Genomic DNA, 19544 nt, shown 5'->3' on the forward strand with positions numbered 1-19544 from the left:
TACTTTTTGTACACTAACATGCTCAAGAACAGAATCTATATTTCCCTCTTGATTAACGTGTGATGATAAAGCATTAGCATAAAATAATAAGAAGCAAATAATCTGGTCCTCTTTAAAAAGTCCACCCTGAATCTGGCCACCAGATATTTTGAAGAATGTAAGATCTGTATGCTTTACTGAAACTTTGCAAGAGGACTGAGTGCAAAAATAACCTTAATATTATTTTGCAGGCTGTAGGGAGTGTTCTTTGTAAAGAGAAGTGATATGTAGTGTGCAGCTAAGAGTTAATTTTGGGGTTTCAGTCAATAAACTGTCAGCAGAACTAGAGGACTTCCCAGAATTTTTCTTTGTCGTGCTTGTTCTGAGAGGAGACAAGACTGTGGTGGCTGCTGTGTTGCCCAGTGGCTACAGCCTATGGATGTCTGGAGAAGGATATAATGGTTTAGAAATTGATCTTTGTGTAGGATGAGGATTAATCCCATTTGCATTTGCTTCTGATAGGCCAAGGCTATGACTGTAGGAGATAAATTGCTATATACCATGATCATCATTTTAGCAAAATAAAAAGTGCTGTGTGGATACATACTATAGAGTTTTGGCTGTACCTACTTGAAAAATAAGCATCAAATATAGATGGAAAAGATGAAACAATTGTTCATTCCACAAGAGCTGCCTTATACTCCAAAGCCTGCAGGATTCACATAATGAAAACTAATGTACAGAACAGCAACAAGATGAATCTGTGTAATTTAGTTCACTGAACTCATACTAACTTCTGCAGTCTTTGAGGCTGTTTTTCAATATATACTTTTGCTAAACTGTTCATGCAGCTGGAATTTTGTATTCTAGAAAGCATACAATATTGAGTAGTAAGTAAATAATTTGCCAGCATTTTTCGAAAGTTTGTATGCGTGTGTGCTTATGTATGTTTGTGTATAAGTATTTGAGGATGTTATTTAAAAGGAAATAGTATAACTGGAACTTATACATTCCTGATTCAGTCCCCCACAATGGCAGACAGCTGGTTAGAGGTCTTTTCCTTTCAAAGGCTCTGCAGATCATGCAACATGTGCCACACTGCACTGTGGCCACAGTACACATCACAGTATACTGTGTTACAGTGTAAACAATATATGTTGCCATAACAAGCTCAAGACTTTTATTAGGAGACTTAAAGCCCATAAATCCTCTTCCACAAGAGGAAGATGAGTGAGATTATGGTATAGCTGGGATTCACTTGAGTGTTTAGATGTCATTTTAATCCTATGCAATTTGGAATAAAACCAAAATAAATGAAACTTTCAAGTTCTTATTTACTATAAATAAATGTTAGCAAAGGTTTTTCAATGTATAAGCATTATGCTTTTAACATAATGATCATAGTCTTTCTTGATGTATCCATTAATTTCTATTTCTACCTGTTCTTAGGAAATGTATGCTTGGCCAGGCCTTACAGCAGTTCTGGGTGTCTTGATAGCATTTAGCTGGTTGGTTCACCTGAATCTTGGCACCCATGTCTTTTCCTTGCAGGAAGTTGTGGTAGCTGGTATGCAATGATCAGACATACAACCTAAGCAGGTTTATTTGACAAGGGCAGCAAAGCATAAAAGGAAGAAAGACTTGACAATAAGCAGTTTACATGTGCATCGGTTTGATATAAAAACTGATCAGCATGTTCTGGGAAACCAGACAGGTCTAATTTATAGATGTATGGCCTGCTGTTTGTGGTGAGACCTGGGCCTCAGCTTGTTCTGACATCAGCCATTGACGAGCCCAGATGATGTGCAGAAAAGGGGACCATAGTTAATGCTTTATTTTGTCTTTCTTTTCTTTAAATCTTGCTGTTGAACTAAACTGGAGTAAGTATCCCAGTAATCAGGCTAATCAACCATCTTTATAATCTGTTGTAGAACTGCTCTGGTGCTCTTGCAACCCTATTACAGAAACTAAGTCCCTAGTTGCCTCTACAGAGGAGGAGTGTGCTATTTGAACTACTCTCTGAAAAGATCAGTGCGTTAAATATTCAAACTTAAATAGGAATTAGCAACATTGTTCTGTCTGAAAGTGATTAATTTGAGACCTCCTCTGGCAACCACTGTTAAAAGTCTTTGTATTAAATTTGTCATATTGCAGTCTCTGTTTCCATTCCATGTTTGAGTGGCACTTTCTTCCACAGGCTCAGTGCAGGGAAATTATGACAGTATTCAATTAGCCAGGTAGCCTCTGAAGATTTGTTAATGTACATATAAAATAGAAATCTGCTCTTAAAACTTCTCTGACATTCACATTTGTTTCAAGTGCTAAATAATGCTCATGTAATGTACAAAAGGCAGCCCCTGTGGTGGTATTCCAGGGATGAGTTTTGTCCCCTGTATACCAGAAGCATGCTTTTTATTGATGGGTTGGGGATTTGAGACCTGACAAAATGTTAAGCATTATCTTTCACAAGAAGGTCTCATGTCAAATGAGGTACATGGAACTGGTAGATCAAAGGTTGCTTAGGACAATTTTGCAGCAGTGAATGAAGATTGAAATCCAAACTTCAGATTCAAAAGATGTAAATAATATGTGTCCAAAGATTATGCCTTAATTTATTTAATTTTTTTTCTGTAATGGAATTAGAAAACACGTGTGTGTCTATATATGGTTATGTTAGAGATAAGTATTCCATATGTATAAGGAACTGTGCTTTCAGGATGTGTGACTTTCATTGTAGATAAAAGCAACTGACAATGAAATAAAAGAACAAAATTAAAACTCCAGGAGAGAACAGAGTATGTGACTCCCCTGTTAACAGCAGACATCTGTCAACATGCAGACAAGCTATGAAGGGAGCTTGTTTTATCCTTGGGAGCATTATGTGGAAAGCAGTCTTATCAATAGTAAGTTGTACTCTCCAAACTGGAGAACCACTTGTAGCAAAGACTCTGTCTAATTTCACATTAAGCACTCTTACCAGTTTATTAATACTACAGTTTCTTGCTTTTGTCCATGTATATGTTTTATGGTTGGCTTTGGTTTCATTGTTTTCTCTTTTTGTGTTTCTTTGTCTTTTATTTTCATGAAAGCTACATTAAAGTTCACCTCTCTATAATTAATATGAACTGCTGATAGGAAGATTGTATGTAGAATCTGAATAGATTGTAAATTCTGTCAGTTTCTGGGGCTGAACTTTTTTTATCTCAAGCTGAACAAAACTGAAACATTGGAGGGCCAGAAAAAAGTGTAATCTATAACTGATAAGTATATATTTCAAGCAAATTAAAGCAAATTGCTCACTAGATGAGAACCTAATAAATTACAATAAGTTTAAAGCATTCTGAACAAAGCAGTTATGCAACAGTAGAAATGCCAAATGTGATCTATCACTTAAATAATGGATTGCTGAGCAAGAGTTTGCTAGTGTCTTAATAGTATTTCTATTGCTATTTGAGCTTTCAGGGAGATTACATATTTTACTCTGAGTGGCAGAACCCAAGAAGCTGTTAGAGGAAACAGATAAATAAAGATATGTAAAACATATGTTGCAAAAGTCCAGGCTTGACCTGAATATTTAAGTAGACCTTGTAGTTTAAAAACATACACACATAAAAACAACAAGGAAACCCTCTTAAAGGATTCTTAAGATGTTATAAAAGACTACATCGGTAACACAAAGAATTTTTCTCAGTTTTTAAGTGTTTGCAGCAAGTTGCTGTTATCACTCTCTGACTTGACTATCGTGAAAAATGACACTAAAGGAAAGTGCATAGAGAACATTTTGATGCAGAGAGCAATGGCTTGGGAGCCTGTTAGTAGAGGCCAGAGCTATGCAGACTTTTCATTATTCAGTTCTCAGGAACTCAAATGAATATTATCAGGCTCATTTTTGCAGTCTAATTTTAGTTGGAAGTTAACCCTTACACACACACATTGCTCACCCCAGTTTCAGCACCATTGTTTCTCAGATCAGTGTCTGATGTTGCTGTTGAAGCTCTGACCTCATGTCCACTTAAAGTAAACAGAACAGATAAAAGCTGCAGAAGAAGTCAATTTAACCTTTTCCAGACCTCATTTAGTAGAAGGTGCCATTTTACAAGCTGTTAGGTGAGGACATATTTCACTTAGTACTGAGAAGCTAGGGGAAGACTGTGATAGACTGCAAAATGTGTGAATGAGTAGTTTATTCTCAATGAAGGAACACCATCCTGTAGCAGTGTTCGGGCTTGATTCAAGCTTTGCACTAGCTAAAACTAACCAGCTTTTTCCCCCACCTCCTCCAAAGGTGGTATCTCACTAATCAAGAGTATAATATAAGAGCCAGACATGGACAAGCTACATCAGACAGTGACTTACTCTAGCAATTTAAAAACGATTCAGTAAGTCATTACTTATGGAAAAGAAGTTTACAACAAGGTAAAACTTCAGACAGTTTCTTTAATACTTTAGAGACTGTAAGAGAGTTTGCTTTTAGTTACAAAGGAACTATAAGTCCAGAAACTTCAGGCTGAGCATGTGTGGTATTTCTCTTTACTAGATATAATTTCAATGGAGGATGCATTTGTCAGTGTACAATATTTAATGCTGTCAGTATTTTAATGGGAACTACTTAGGTATTGAAGTTAACCTTGTGAGCCTGAAAAATCTCAATGTCGTCTGGATCAGAGTCTTGCATATGTTTTTCAGGGAACCATCCAGAGAACTGGTTTCTCGTGGAAGCAACCACACAGTTTAAATTGTGTCTTAAAGGGTATTATTCATGACTGGGGTGGTGAGGAAGGGGACTGGCTTGAAATATTTTGACTTAGGAGTGTGACAGAAGCAGCCTGCCTCCGGCTCCGCTGGCTGTGGACAATTAAATGTTCTGCACTCCCTACACCTACAAAAGTCACACATGCTGCTTCTGCACCTGCAGCCAGGATCTAGTCCTGTGTGCCCCCCTCCTGTAGCTGAACAATTCTTTGGGTGGTGCTGACTTCTGGCTTATTTCATCTTGTCTGCACTAAGCACTGATGGGGAATGTCATGCTCCAGTGCTGTTTAGTGGGTCAGGATAGGCAAATTTCTGTGTCTCGTTAAAACTTTACCCTCTGTGTTATTCCATCAATGCAAAAGAGTCAATGGACTGATCCCAAGAGTGTAAGACAATCTTTGTTTAAAGAAGAGGGGACTTATATTTCAGCATTTTTCTGACAATTATAGTAATCAAGCTAAATTTTCCATAAACCAGAAAAAAAGTATCAATTTTACTTTTGAAGGAAAGTTTTTTATTAAAAGATAGTTTTGTTTGGTATTTTATGCCTGAGATATAACCACTTTAGCCACCCAGAAGCCAGACTGTGGTTTGTTTTTTCTCTGTTATTTCTTGGCAAAGTTATTGAGGAAAAATATTAGAATTTGAGGCAATTCCAAAAGACGTTTTCTTGCCCTGACTCTATACTTCTGTCTTCATGAATTCTTGCAGATTGTCCTCCTGCTTAAATATCTCCTTTAACCACGAAAAGACTTTTAAAATGAGAAATAAGCTCAAGCTGTAGACCTGGAATTCAGTTTGGGTCAGCAGCAAGGTGCCAGGACACTCTGAAGGGCCAGAGTTGGGGGAGCAGAAGGGCAGGCTGCCTGCCCTTGGGGCATGTTTCTGTAGAACTACTTCTGGTGACAGCACACTTGTATCTGTAGAACTGCTCCTGACACCTTCCTAAGATTTGCTTTCCTTGTCACAGTGGCATCATCTCAGTACAATTCCATATTTGTTCTCTTGCATTTGTATCCAGTAGTCCCTCATGTGCTTACCTTAAACATTTAAAGGTAACCATAATATCATGAGCCAGCAGTGTGCACTCACAGCCCAGAAAGCCAACTGTATCCTGGGCTGCATCAAAAGCAGCATGACCAGCAGGTCAAAGGAGGTGATCCTGCCCCTCTACTCTGCTCTCGTGAGACCTCACTTGGAGTATTGTGTGCAGTTCTGGTGTCCTCAACATAGAAAGGACATGGAACTGTTAGAACAAGTCCAGAGGAGGCCACGAGGATAATCAGGGGACTGGAGCACCTCCTGTATGAAGACAGGCTGAGAAAGTTGGGGCTGTTCAGCCTGCAGAAGAGAAGGCTGCGTGGAGACCTCATGGCTGCCTTCCAGTATCTGGAGGGGGCCTACAGGGATGCTGGGGAGGGACTCTTCATTAGGGACTGTAGTGATAGGACAAGGGGTAATGGGTTGAAACTTAAACAGCAGAGGTTTAGGCTGGATATAAGGAAGAAATTCTTTACTGTGAGGGTGGTGAGGCACTGGAATGGGTTGCCCAGGGAGGTAGTGAATGCTCCATCCCTGGCAGTGTTCAAGACCAGGTTGGATGAAGCCTTGGGTGATATGGTTTAGTGTGAGGTGTCCCTGCTCATGGCAGGGGGGTTGGAACTAGATGATCTTGAGGTCCTTTCCAATCCTGACTATTCTATGATTCTATGAAATTTAACTCTCAGACTTCTTTTGGTGGATGGCTGATGAAACCTGTTATCTGTTCTCATATTACCTAAAGTTAATCATTGTGAGGAAGTCACCAACTATCTCTCTCAACAACACAGTGCATTTTGACAGAAGAAATCAATGCAAGTGTCGGTGCATCCATAATGGACAATAATATTCTTGAAAACCTGTTCCTTATGCATCCTGTGAGGAAAGTCAGAGGTTCAAAACTGATCTTTCAAACAGAAAAATTGACTGGTTGAACTCTTCTAATTTATTTTGCTGAAATTTGCTATTTTGAAATTTGATTTCATTTCCTGTGAAAATAACAGGTTAGACTTCCTTTTTCCAAGCATAATTTCAATGGGAGAATTTATTTCAAGGCCTACATTGCATTAATTTCACTTACCAAGTAAAAGGGCCATTTCACTAAAATCCAAAAAATAAATCCAAAGCAGTGTAAATTATTTTTGTAACATCCATCTTCAGCACTGAATGAAGGAATGAAGTCTGGAATAATTCCTGCATTGAAAATTAAGACATCTTGGTTCATCCCTGGCTCCACTGTTGGGTTTTGCTCCAGGAAATTGTATCATCTGTCACAGCTTCAGTCTGTAAAATGAAGCAATATGCAAAAGTGTTGGGAAACACTTTCATATAAAAGCACAAAAGGAGCAATAGTTTTGACTGCTAAATAAAGGGTTGTGCTTACTGATAGTCAATTTATATATTTCATGTGATTTATAGGATCCATTTATCATTTTTCCTCTGTCATGTATCATTTTGATTTCTACAGTTGTATTCATAATCGTGTAAGTATCTGCAATATAGTTAGAGAACAAAGTTCAGGCTGTGGATTATTCATGAATGACTATAAATATCATTTAATGGTTAGTTCTTGCCTGTAAATAGTTGGTCATCTAAATCATATGGTGATTTTTCTGCTCATTGGTTAGATTAAAATCCAAGAGACTAATACTTACTACGCAAACAGCAATTTTCAGTTAGTGAATGCTTTCAGAGGTATCTGCAGTTAGCTGAATGCTTGTGAGCTTGATTCTTTAATGTCATCTCTTGCTAGCCCTCTGCTTAAAAATGATTGATTCTTGTATTATTTGGCTAACTCACATGACAGATTTATTCTGTTGCACTTGGCATCTGAAAAGTACAAACTTACTCTGCAACAGTAAAGAACAACTCCAGTTACTCAGAATTTTGTAATGTAGAAAGGCAACTGACAAAGAATAATGCCATTACTTTAAAGCAGGACACATGCTAGCCTGCTCTGCTGTACCTGCTGGGTCTTGCCTTCATTTGTCACTACTGGGGCTTTATTTCCAGCACAATATCAGAAACAGTATTCTTGTGCATGCTTCAAGACTACACATGACAAAGGTAGGGCTTTTTTTAATCACCTTGCTCTTAAACTATAAAATAGCTTGTTCCAGAGAATGCTATGCAAATGTCTGACTCTGGATTGTGTTTTTGGAGACTTTGTAGAACTGTTAATAGGTTGAAATGAAGTACTTGACATCTTGCTGAAGTGTTTTTAGTTTTGTTTCTGGTTTGATTGACACATTTTATTATTTGCCTGTCTGCTATTCTTTTCCCCAAAGAAAGGTTTGTGACTATAGTTTCTTTCTAGAGGAGAACTTCCTGATGCCTTTTCTAGTCTCAAATAACATTTTCTATCTGCTTACCTGGCTCTGGTTGTCCTAATTATTGCATTTGCAGATTTTTTTGCATACTAGAGTTCCTTGCAATTTTATATCACTTGTGAATCTTAGATAATTTCCAAATTTCCCATGTTTGTAATATTTCTTTTTTCAGTTTTGTGAAATAGCTGTAGTATTATTTCACCTTACATACAAGGTAGACAAAAGCACCAGGGATTTTCCAGTGGTCCCTGAGTAGTTTCTGAACTCACAGGTTGACATGTCAACCCAGGTTATGGATCATTGCTTCTACCCTTCTTTCTAGTATCTGACAGTTGAGCTGATGTTGTAATGATTTGTATAATACTAGCTGACCTCTTGGGATGCAGTATGCAATCCTGGAAGATGTGCTGGTGGTTCCTACATGTGTGAGGAACCTGTGTGCACGGTGGGATGGTGGTGTGGAACCCCTACCTGGGGGTCTTATACAAAGTGAAGAAGGCACAGTCCTGTATATATAGATGTGCATATTAAATGCTAATTCAGGGTTGAAGGTTTCTTTGTATATGCAGTGAAAATACTCAGATTTTCATGACCATCAGCGTCACCACCATGCTTCATTTTGTTCCTGGAAACTCTGTCTACGAAGGGAGAAATTAAATTTCAAGGTGAACTTCTGCAGTACTTTCCCCAGCATTTGTGTAAGATTTTAGGCATACAAAGTCTTAACTGAAACTAGGATTTAGTCTATTGACTTAATGATTTCACTTCAATAAAAACTGAAGTGTTTGGCTTGGAATGAGGGATATTTCTGTTGTGTTCCATACAAATTCACAACATAAATCTGGGGAGATTTTGACACACTTTTCTGCTTGACTCACATTTCCTCTGTTGTCTCCTGTCTTTCATTTGTAAACTAGAAGAGGAACTTTGGCATTAGAAAGTGCCTATGATTTTCAAGCCCAGAAAAAAAAAATGCTAGTTTTCATAGACTATGCTAGTACCTTTTCAGGAAAAAAAAAAGATCTTTTTGCAGACAAATACCAAAGAAGCTTTGGGCGGACACAGGCAAATTACTAAAATTTTCATTGGTAGAAATTTCTGAGAAGTGAAAAATGCTAAGACATATAAATATTATATAGTGTACAGGATGTAGCAACTTATTAAAGTATGCAGCTGCTTATTGGGGCATATCTCAGCTGCTATTCCTCACAGCTTTACTGAACTTGTAAGAATCTACTATGGCTTTAAAGTACAAAAGAACCCCCAAGAAAAACAGATCCCTGGTCTCCAGGGCTGTGAGTAAGTGTTGAGTCCAGGAGGTTTTACTCGCTGCATGTTTCCCTTCTCTAGGATAAGTGAAAACACAAAATCTGAGGTCTCCTGCCTTCCTGGGTAAAGGAATGTGGCCTGCCCACAGTTTCTGTGCCCTGGTAACTTCAGACACTCAGCTCTTCAGTTTTGTTACCCTGGATATTTAGCTGAACATACCATGCATTTGCTTTTAAAATTGGGAAAGAGAAAAAGCAGCGTTGAGCAGTATGTGGAGTCACTCTGAATGGGTTACTTATATGCTAAGCTGTTTTTCAAAGGGAAAGGATTCTCTCTAGTAATGCTTTTAGCTAAAAAATTGTTGGTGTGCTTTTCAAGGCATCTTGGAATGCTAACACAATAAGTTGGCTTTACAAATCTAATTATCTCAGCTTTCTTTTTTTTTGGTAATGTTATTTTGATTTATTCTTGAAGCTCTTAAGGAACTGCATTGGGAAAGAGATTACATGATTTGTGTAGCATTTATTTTGTTTTATTCTTTGTGATCTGCTTTGTTATAAACTATGAATTGTTTAAGTGCTTTTTTGCTTTGAACTAGCAAAAGAGTGGCAGCATCTCTGTTGGATTTGTTAGTTTTTCCTAAATGAATCTAAACTGTCTCATACACTAGGCTAGTAACCCTGTATTCTCCTACATGGGACACCTCTGTGATAATCCTCTCCTGAGAGAGAAAGAGGAAGTCAGCTTCTGTTCCAGACTTTGTCCTCACTAATGAGAGCTGTAAGAGGAAATCAATGTCAGTTTTGTCTGATGGCATAAGTGACAGAATTTCCTGGAGATTGAGCTATCAACACTGATATTTTTTAATTCAGGAAAGAGTTCCAGAAGAGTGAAACAAAAGATTTAACCTAGCCACAGGCATTCATGCTCAGCTTGAGGAATGTTTTTTTTCCAGGCTTGTGTAGTTTTCTTCTCTCTAGTTAGAGGTTCAGGGTGATCTTGATGTCCAAATAATATTTCTTATTCCGGAGGGTGAGGGTATTCCCTTAGGTATTGAAAGCCAGCAAGTTTATGGCCAGTTGCTAGAGATGACAAGAAGGTTTTGTGCAAGTTTAGGAAATCCTGACCAAGTGGAGAAATGAAACCACTGGACAATTAGGTTTGTTTTTTGTTTTTTTGTTTTGTTGTTTTGGATTTTTTTTAAAGTGGCCCTAGGATCTGTAGCTAACTTAGCAAAGTAACTAAAAGTAGTATTGGACTGTGTTTCTGAAGGCTTAGTGATGTTCCAAATCTGAAAAATCTTTTGTTTTGGATGTTTTTCTTGGAAGTGGATGTATTGCTTGGCATACCAGGTTACAAGTTTATAGAGAAAAACTTTAAGGAAAACTAATCTTGCAGTCACTGTCTGTACTGTAAGTAGTTGACCTTAGTGTTTACTGTGGTTTCAGCCATTAAGCAAGTCTCTTCTTTTTATTGCATCTTAATTGCAAAAATAGCATTTATTTTCTGGACCATGAACAGAGCTCAGACCACTGACTACACAGGTAGTCCTGTCACTGGAATTATTGCAGGAGTATTTTCTACTATTGGTGACAATAATTTTTTCAAGGAAAAATAAAATTCCGATCTCAACCAGTTCACTACTAAAAGTGAAACATATATATAAAACATGTAAAACTATACACACTGTGCATATAGATATGTGTGCAATAAGCATATTTAACTATAGGAATTAGTATTATAAGACAGAATTCCTTTGCTGGTTTTGAATTTCAATCAAACTTCTAGCATAAGAATTGTTTTCTACGCCCATTTTTGGGAGAGAAATTCTGTCTTCTGTCTATAACTCATGTTTGAGCAACTGTTGATCTTAACTATGAAGGAAAGAAGGATGGTGTTTGGATTTTCTTTTCCACTCATTGAAATCAAGGGAAAGAAAAAGTGATTCAAATGTTAGTTGAGGAATTAGCTCATGTAAAGGGTCAGTTGCTGGGATTAGTACTTAAAAGTATTCCTTCTCTTAACTAAAACAAATACAATGTGCAGTTAGCATTAAGTAGTACAATTTGGTGCCTCAAATGATTTAGAAAGTTAAAGCATTTTCCCTCTGATTTTGTGACACTGTAATGCAATATCAGCAGTCTTATGCTATTCAGCAGTTTGAAAAATAACATTGTAAACTCTTCATTACTTGCATTTTTGAGGGCTAGATTATATACAGTGCCAGCCCTTGTCTCCCACTGAGTCAGTGTGAGTTGAGAGTACCACAAAGATGTGTTTAGAATGTAGAACCAAACCTTGTGTATCCAAAAAGCAGAAAAAGGCAATAGTACAGAAGGGCTAAGGTGGGATGTCATCTACTATACAAATAAATGCCTTGCATTCTTAATGGTGCTGGCTGAACTGTATGAAATTTTCTTATTTTTCAAGGTATGAGTGTGCTGCCGTATTTACTTATTTTCTGGAGTAATAAAATGGGTTCCTGACTGTTGTGGCTTTCAATTCAAGCCCATGTTGATAAAGTTTTGGGTAGCTGGTTCTATAGACAGCCAAAGGAATACCTATTTTGTGTTGGAGGGCACTTCCCAGTAACCTCACTGAGGGAGCTGGGAGGCACTGAGCAGCGCAGAAGGACGTGGAGCCATAGACAGCTCTAACAAACCAGGATCAGTTACTGCTCCTTGGGTAACAGAGCTCACAGTCCTCTATCCTGTGTGTGAGATAGGTCCCATATACCTACCCTCCATGCTGTAGTTTGTAAAATGATGACAAAAGCCTGTGCATTACCTATATTGCAGCAGAACTACAAGTAAAAACAAACACCAAAATTCCAACACAAACCCCTGTGGAGACAGTGTTCTCACAGGAGAATGAATTTGGTATATGAGCTCTGAATAACTCTGAAAGATACAGCAAAGCCATGAGAGGCCCGAGGAAGCTTAAGCAAGCAAGATAAGAAGAAGCTGGAATTCACTGAGTTATGAGAACTGTGGACTGTTGGCAAGCATTTGAGGTCAAGTTCTCACACCTGTGCTTAACCAATTATATGTTAGTCACTAAGGGTCTTCAAGACAAGTACCCAATCATGATATGCCAAATTGCTGTAGGTGTGTGTAAGCAATAGTATACAAGGAGTTAATGCTTTGCAATAAATGGCTTTTTGTCTGATCGTATTGGTCTCTGACTGAGTCCATTCTGTGGCAAACCCCAATTGACATATGTCTCAAACTGTCTCTCACCAGTAAATTATACTCCCTGTATTTGTGATGCAAGTCTAAGTTTTGTTTTACAAGAGTGTACTTTTGATTGAAAATTCAGCTAACCCCAAGGAAGTTGTGGACGCTCCATCCCTGGCAGTGTTCAAGGCTAGGCTGGACAGAGCTTTGGGTGATACGGTTTAGTGTGAGGTGTCCCTGCCCATGGCAGGCAGGTTGGAGCTAGATGATCTTAAGATCCTTTCCAACCCTAACTATTTTATGATTCTAAGCTTTTAGATGTTTTTGATTGGAAATCCAACAATGTTCAATTAAAATTCCAGTTTGGGTTAAGTAAGACTGTGCATTTCTATGTACATTCAGTATATTCTTTTTAATGTCTCTTATTCCACATCACACTGACCGTTTTGCATTCATGAAGAAACTCTTAATAAACTAACTCATGCAATGTGACGCACTGTGCTTCATTGCAAATTTAGTATTATCCTGGATTTATTTCTTTTTTGTTTGTTTACAGAAAAATCTACCACAGGTGCCAAAGCTCCATGATCTCTATCAAAAGGTAAGCGCTACTTTGTTCACAGATACCTGAATGATATTTGTCAGTTCAATATAAATCTGGTTGTAAAAAAAGGGTAACAATGATGCATAAAAACAAAATTTAATGAAAAGAACTCACATTATGGGTGAATTTCATGAATCATGTAAAGGTGTGCATAAAAAATTGAGTATGTACACTTTAGATCTCAGATCTGATAAATATTTCATTGGATTAAGAAATGCACTCTTGAAGCTTACCTGTATATAAAACATAAGAATGTATTATGGAGGTAAGTCAATTAACACACTTGTGTATGGCTGTCTGTCACTTAAAAGAAAATAATAATCCTTGAAATCATTAGGCTTAAGGTGGCTGTATCTGTGAAATTTAAAATGGAAAACGTTGAATGAATAGAACAAACTGCTGAGGTCACTAACTACTTGCATAATATATATATGACTGAGGAGAAATAGAACTATAGGATCTACTAATACACACACTTTAAATACAACGTTAATGCTCTAAATTGTCACTATAGGTATACGCTTAAGGGGGGATTAAGGCTTGATTCTACCATCACTGATATTAGAGGTAAGGTTACAATTGACTTCAGTGAAGGCAGAATTAGTCTGATGCCTAATGCTTTTGGCAAGCTTGTCACTAAACCCTGAATAAGCCCATTGCTTCAAGTTTTAGAAAATCCAACTGTCATGAAAATGCCTTTCTGGATCAGCCCCACTCTTAGATGGGATGCTGAGACTCTTGGAAAGGAACTTGCACTAGATTTGGTCCTCTTGAACTTCTGAATGTCTTCATCACATTGCCTGCTCAGGTTTCCCTCAGTGCAATGTTTCTGGATGTTTCTCTCTTTGGCATTAAGGGTGTTTTGTCCTGTGTTTTCTGTAAAGGTGCTCCTTCTGGTAAAGTTTGAGACTTTTAATTTTCTTCAGTCTCCCCTTTATAAGTGCATGGAAGAGTGCTTTGATGGGAAGTATCAATAATATTGAATGTTTCTGTGGACTGGATTTGAAAAGCCTAAGCACCAATAATCAATTTTGTTTCTTCAGATTTTATTGATAGTGCATTAACAGATGGGTATTTCTTTTGTTATAGCCAATATGCAAGTGTGTGAAAGTGCTGTCAATTCAATATGATAGCAGGGAAATGACTCTTCAATAAATCAAAAGAAAATTTCACATCTGAACAACTTCAGTGATAAACTAACACTGAATTATCAGCAGGTGGGGTGAAATCTGCTGTAATAATTCTTTAGAAGTAATAAGGAATAGTAAAGAATGGAAATATGTTTCTGTCACTTCAGGAAGTGAATTGTTTTGCTTGTGTTGAAATAGATGCTCCTGTTCACATTTCTTTCATCTATCTGCTTGTCCGTGTGTGTGGTTCAATTCTTTTTTGTTCAAGCTGTCTTTAGGTGTTGAAGGGAGTAGGAGCAAGCATTTTCAGTCGTGGAATCATCTTTAATAATATAAGCAACATATGATGCTTTGTAAGAAATAGGTCCAGTTTCTAAGCTAATCTTGGCTGCTGTTGTAGGTGCAGTTTTGAACACTGGAGCTGCATATGCATGTGATAGTACTGCAAAGTTCTGCTAGTGTAATTAATATCAGAATTTGGCTCACGGGTTCTGTGAAGACTTTGTGGCCATGTTTTGCAAGAAAAATGTGTATGTGGTTGTTGTGGTTCTATACTGATGAGCCTGAGATCAGCACTTACTTAAAGAATCAAAAAGCTATAATTGCATTGTGAATATTAAGGTGTAATGCATACCTCTTCTTACACATCCTTCATATCAGGGCAAGCTTATCTTGTGTATCTGTTACCAGTTCATAACGTAGCAGATGTGTTTCATGTTTTCTGTGCTATTCCTTGCTGCTGAACAAGGCTGTTTCCTTCCCCCAGCTCCAAATAAAACGGCTGAAAAAAAAAAAAAAAGAAAAAGCGTGAGTCCAGTCCTCTTACCCCACTGTAACATCCAATATTGTTGAGTGTTTTGAGGTCTGAAGATGAAAGAAACAGGCTGTAAGTTATGGAGCTAGAGGACAATATAAACAAAATGACCTTTGGTATCATGCTTGCCATATTCTGACAAATAAATTGAGTTCATGTTTAACATTCAGATAATATTCCTGGCAGAGCAAAACATTGCCACATTAAATGTTCAGATCAGAAATGTTCAATGCAGACTAAATTAAGTTGGATCTTAGGACAGCAAACTTAAAATGAGTAACATGTGGCAATATTTGATTTAACAAAGAAAAGTTTCTTCCCCCACCCCTCCTGGTTTTTTGGTTTTTTTTGGGTTTTTTTTTTTTTTCACTGTAAATTTAAGTGTATAAAGATACACATGGCACAATGCAGTGCCAGGAACCTTAACTGCTTTTGATCTCTCTCCTCAGATATTAACGTCTCCCCTCAAGCACCCCCCCTTGTTTGGCGTCTTAAGAATTTTCATACCAATAAAGATGCAGAGAACAGCAGTCTTTGCTTCTGTTTCTTCAGCTTGTTTTCTTAAGTTTCATGGTCTATGCCCTGGAGAGGTCAATTTTAATCAGCCCCCAGGCACTGCTTAATATTTAGGGCCAAATATTCAAAGAAAGCATCAGCTGGATTTTGATTAGTTAGTGTATGATGATTTCTTGCACTGTTGAGCCTCCCAGACACATGTATGTTTTTGCCTGCCAAAGAACAGTACTGAACTCTTTGAAGTGAAGACATGGTTGTCCATGCTACTGACATGTACATCCTTTGTCTGCAGATTGGACAGTCACACATCTGTGTGTATCCGCCATTGATTACGGTTGTACAGCTGCACCTGTATTTGATTGTGGGAATGGAAGGGTAGGTTTGGGACTGGAATTTATTTTTGGAACCACAGTACCAGTTTTCTGTGAGATTAGTATGATTTTTAATCATTTGTGGTTTGCTTTTTATTGCAGTTTGATCTTCTGGAAGTATTCTACTCTGTAGAAATCTCAGGTTTTGCTAGTATTGAGACTAAAATGTAACTATATTGCTATGTTTTAATAAAAGGTTTCTTGGCTTCATGGGAGCATTGAGTTCACAGGGAAGATTCATAAATCTAGTCATCCTTGAAAAAAAACATTAGTCATTCAGGCTTAAAAACTGTTTAAGGGAGCAGGGACTTCATGCACAAGCCCCTTCAGATAGCTATGATGATTTCTCAGTATTATAATTCCACTAGGAATGCCAAGTGTAAGCATAGAAAAATGCCTTTTGCAAGCCACAAATGTTAATGCAAACATAGAGAACTTTGTCCAAAACAGTAATGATTTATGTAAGTATTGGAGAACAGCAATATCCAGTACTTTGATTCCACTTACATGTACTTCACAGAGATGGAGGGACTGCTAAAACATATCCCCAGTTATTACTTATGCATGTGGTTATATTCTGAGAGATTCAAAATATTTTAGCCAAGATCAGGACTCCATGTCTTTCTTAATGAGGAGGAAGGTGCCTGCCTAAAGCAGTATTTCATTTAAATATGTTGGTGTTAGAGAAATGCAGCCAATGCTGTCCAAACATGCCTCAAAACTGAGGGAGATTTTCTGTGTTACCCTGACTCTGTCAGACTTGCACTGTTATGACCAGCTCAGATGTAGGCTGATTTTCTTGTGGTTTGGGAAATCCCTTTGTAGTTCTCTATGAACAATTTCCAGAAAACCCATTTAGGAAACACATTTGCACCCAGGACCCTCGATGGAAACAGAGAGTATTTTAGGTGGGGACTTTTCAATGGGGGCAGCAGGACCTCTTTCTTCACAGATCCTTCCTCTGCTTGCAGCATGCAATGTGGGTTGCAGTCCTGCCCCATGTGCCAGGAGCAGTAGTTGGAACATAGCCATTGGCTTTGGTGCAAGCAGAGACAGGCCTGTGATGATTTAAAAAATGGGCAGGTTGGAAGGGAGCAATCAACTAGTAAAAGTTCATAACCATGCAATTATGGCACAGCGACTGTGCAAGCTGAAATTCATTGGCCATTTAAGGCTCTCCAAGATACCTACCAGCCTCTATGAATTTATTGTTGTTAATTTTTAATTTATTTCAGTGTCTTACTGAATGTTCAGCTTTTGGCATGTCTAACTCTACAGCATAGAGCTTCAAAGAGCACACAGTGAGAAACTTTACTGGGTTGCCTAAGACTTCCTCTATATATGTTCATGTATGTGCATACAAATTCATTCAGAACATGCACTTTAAATTTCTAAATTTATTCATTTGACAAAGGGTGGATTTTCATTCAAGAGTCTGGAACATAAATATCATGAGGAAGAGAAATGCACAGTCATGAACTTCATAGCTACAAAATTATCTCACTTATTCTAGACATTGGTAGGAGCTGAAAAATATATGGGAAGAATTGTTAGTTTGGGGAAAGGCAGAAGTGGCATCCCCAGTACTAGGAGAGCATAACAGGATCTTTGTAACATGAAGTTAGTGTTGAAAATTGTGTCTTACAGGCGGTAATAGAAAGGAATTTAGGAAGAGAGAGAAAGAATAACAGCAGGAAAATCCATTCATGACAATTACTTCTTCATGTCTTAGTTTTGTAAGAGTGGCTCCAAAATGTTACACTGCATGCTGCACTTTTTTAACTTTCCCAAACTCTACATAAATCTTGAATTATCTTTCAGGCACAGAAAAACCACAGAGATCTTGACAGGACTGTTTGTTTTAAAAATCAGAAAGTGAAAGAGAAAAAGCTTCCAGACTACCTTATTGACCTTTTATTTGGGATATCTTTTTGTCTGTTTTTAATGCAATGTCCTGCACACTACCTGAGCAGTAGCAGGAGAGTCAAAGGAAGCAGCTAATAGGTACTGGCTTACGCAGCTTCATCTGGGCCCCATGCTGTTCAACCTGTGCTTACTGATTGAATACCAGGTTGTGTGGGAGTACCTGTCACTTGGGTTTACTGTTACATCCACATTTGTAGAAAGAGAATAGAAAGGCTGAAATATTTCTGTCATGTTGTTGATGTTCAGTACCAAAACACAGCTCAGCCACAACAAAACCATACTGGTAATGAATAATGCCTACTGTACAACAGAAGGAAATTGTGTTTATTTTATCGGCCTTAAAGTTATTCTGTCTACTCGGTATGAGACACCCCAAATTCTCAGTATTTTCTTTTTATTGTCATTTGTGCTGGCTCTCAAATTCTAGCTTTGGTACTAAAGCAAGCAGGTGCTGTTCTTTCACTCAGGCATTTGTGATGTGTACTGTAGAAAACAGTTCTTCTGATACAGAAGGTAATGAAAAGTCTCCCAACACTGAAACAAAAATGCGTTACTAGAAACAATGACAGCTTGTCAGAGTGAAAAGTAGGAGAATTTTCAGAGATGTGAAAGAGCAAATGCCATGTGAATTGAAATATTTATGACTTGACCTAGTGCTGGAAGTATACTTGGTGACTTGTTTTTTTTTTTTGTTTTGCTGCTTTGTTCAGTGTTACAAAGCTGCATTTGGATGGCCATGAGGATTTTGTGAGAAATTTAAGCAAACAAAAGTATCAGCTGAAAGATAACCATACTAAAGATTATGTTATAGAAAGCCCTTCCCAATACCAGAAGCACTGACCCTGGAGAACAGTTTGAAACTTTGATACAGCAGGTTAGATCCCATCAACTCTGAATCTTCAGGAGAGGAATCTCTTACAGCATCACTTTTTCAGTCAGGGCAAAGACAACTTTAAAGCCACTGTGTGTTAATGTGTAACCTTGAAGCTCACAGTGCAAGAATCTACTTTCATCCACTGATCTAGTTGGCTGTGAGCAAGGCATGAAGTTCACAAGTTTTTCCAAGCCTCCTTCCAGAAGTCCCATTGATAAGAGGAAAAGATAACTCCCCATCAAATATTACCTTGAATATCCCAGTTGCCCTCTGGCAGGTTTTCTGTTATGAAAACTCTTACAATTAGTCACTGTAGGAATAAGGATTACCCCTTAGAATTGACCAGCCTGGGCTCAGTACCCTGAAAAATCAGTGTAGTCTGAGGAAAAGATGTTCTCAAGTATCTTTTCAAAACCATAACAGGTCATAAGCTTTTCTCCCACGCTGATCTCTTATTTCCATGAGGGCCCATAATGGCCCCAAAGGCCAAATCCATGTTTATTCTTAATGAACAATATAGTGCTGGTACCTAGTGTCCTTGTCTGGCTGGGCTGGCATCCTTCACCCCTTCTTCCACTGCAATTCTGTACACCTTGAGGAGAAGGAAACTGAGGCTATTGCCAGAAACAGAAAACTGCACTAACTGTTCTTGTTGATGATGGTTTTGATTCTAACATTCTTTCACATTTTCTGTCTAGAGGAACCATCCTCATGCTTTACCCATTAAAATGAGTGGAGGTTGAGTCTGCAGAAGGCTTCCTACAT

The 19544-nt window shown here is 37.9% G+C and overlaps 1 long non-coding RNA gene across 1 annotated transcript in view; it reads left to right on the forward strand.

Annotated features, from left to right (window-relative positions):
* The window catches only part of LOC115947024 (uncharacterized), a 46081-nt gene that overhangs the window by 24494 nt on the left and 2043 nt on the right, over nucleotides 1-19544 (forward strand). The window contains exon 3 of the long non-coding RNA XR_004081012.1: nucleotides 13101-13145. This is a non-coding gene — a long non-coding RNA (uncharacterized lncRNA). The remainder of the gene's footprint in view (nucleotides 1-13100; nucleotides 13146-19544) is intronic.

This window comes from Melopsittacus undulatus, chromosome Z (assembly GCF_012275295.1).
Source record: "Melopsittacus undulatus isolate bMelUnd1 chromosome Z, bMelUnd1.mat.Z, whole genome shotgun sequence".
Taxonomy (NCBI): Eukaryota; Metazoa; Chordata; class Aves; order Psittaciformes; family Psittaculidae; genus Melopsittacus; species Melopsittacus undulatus.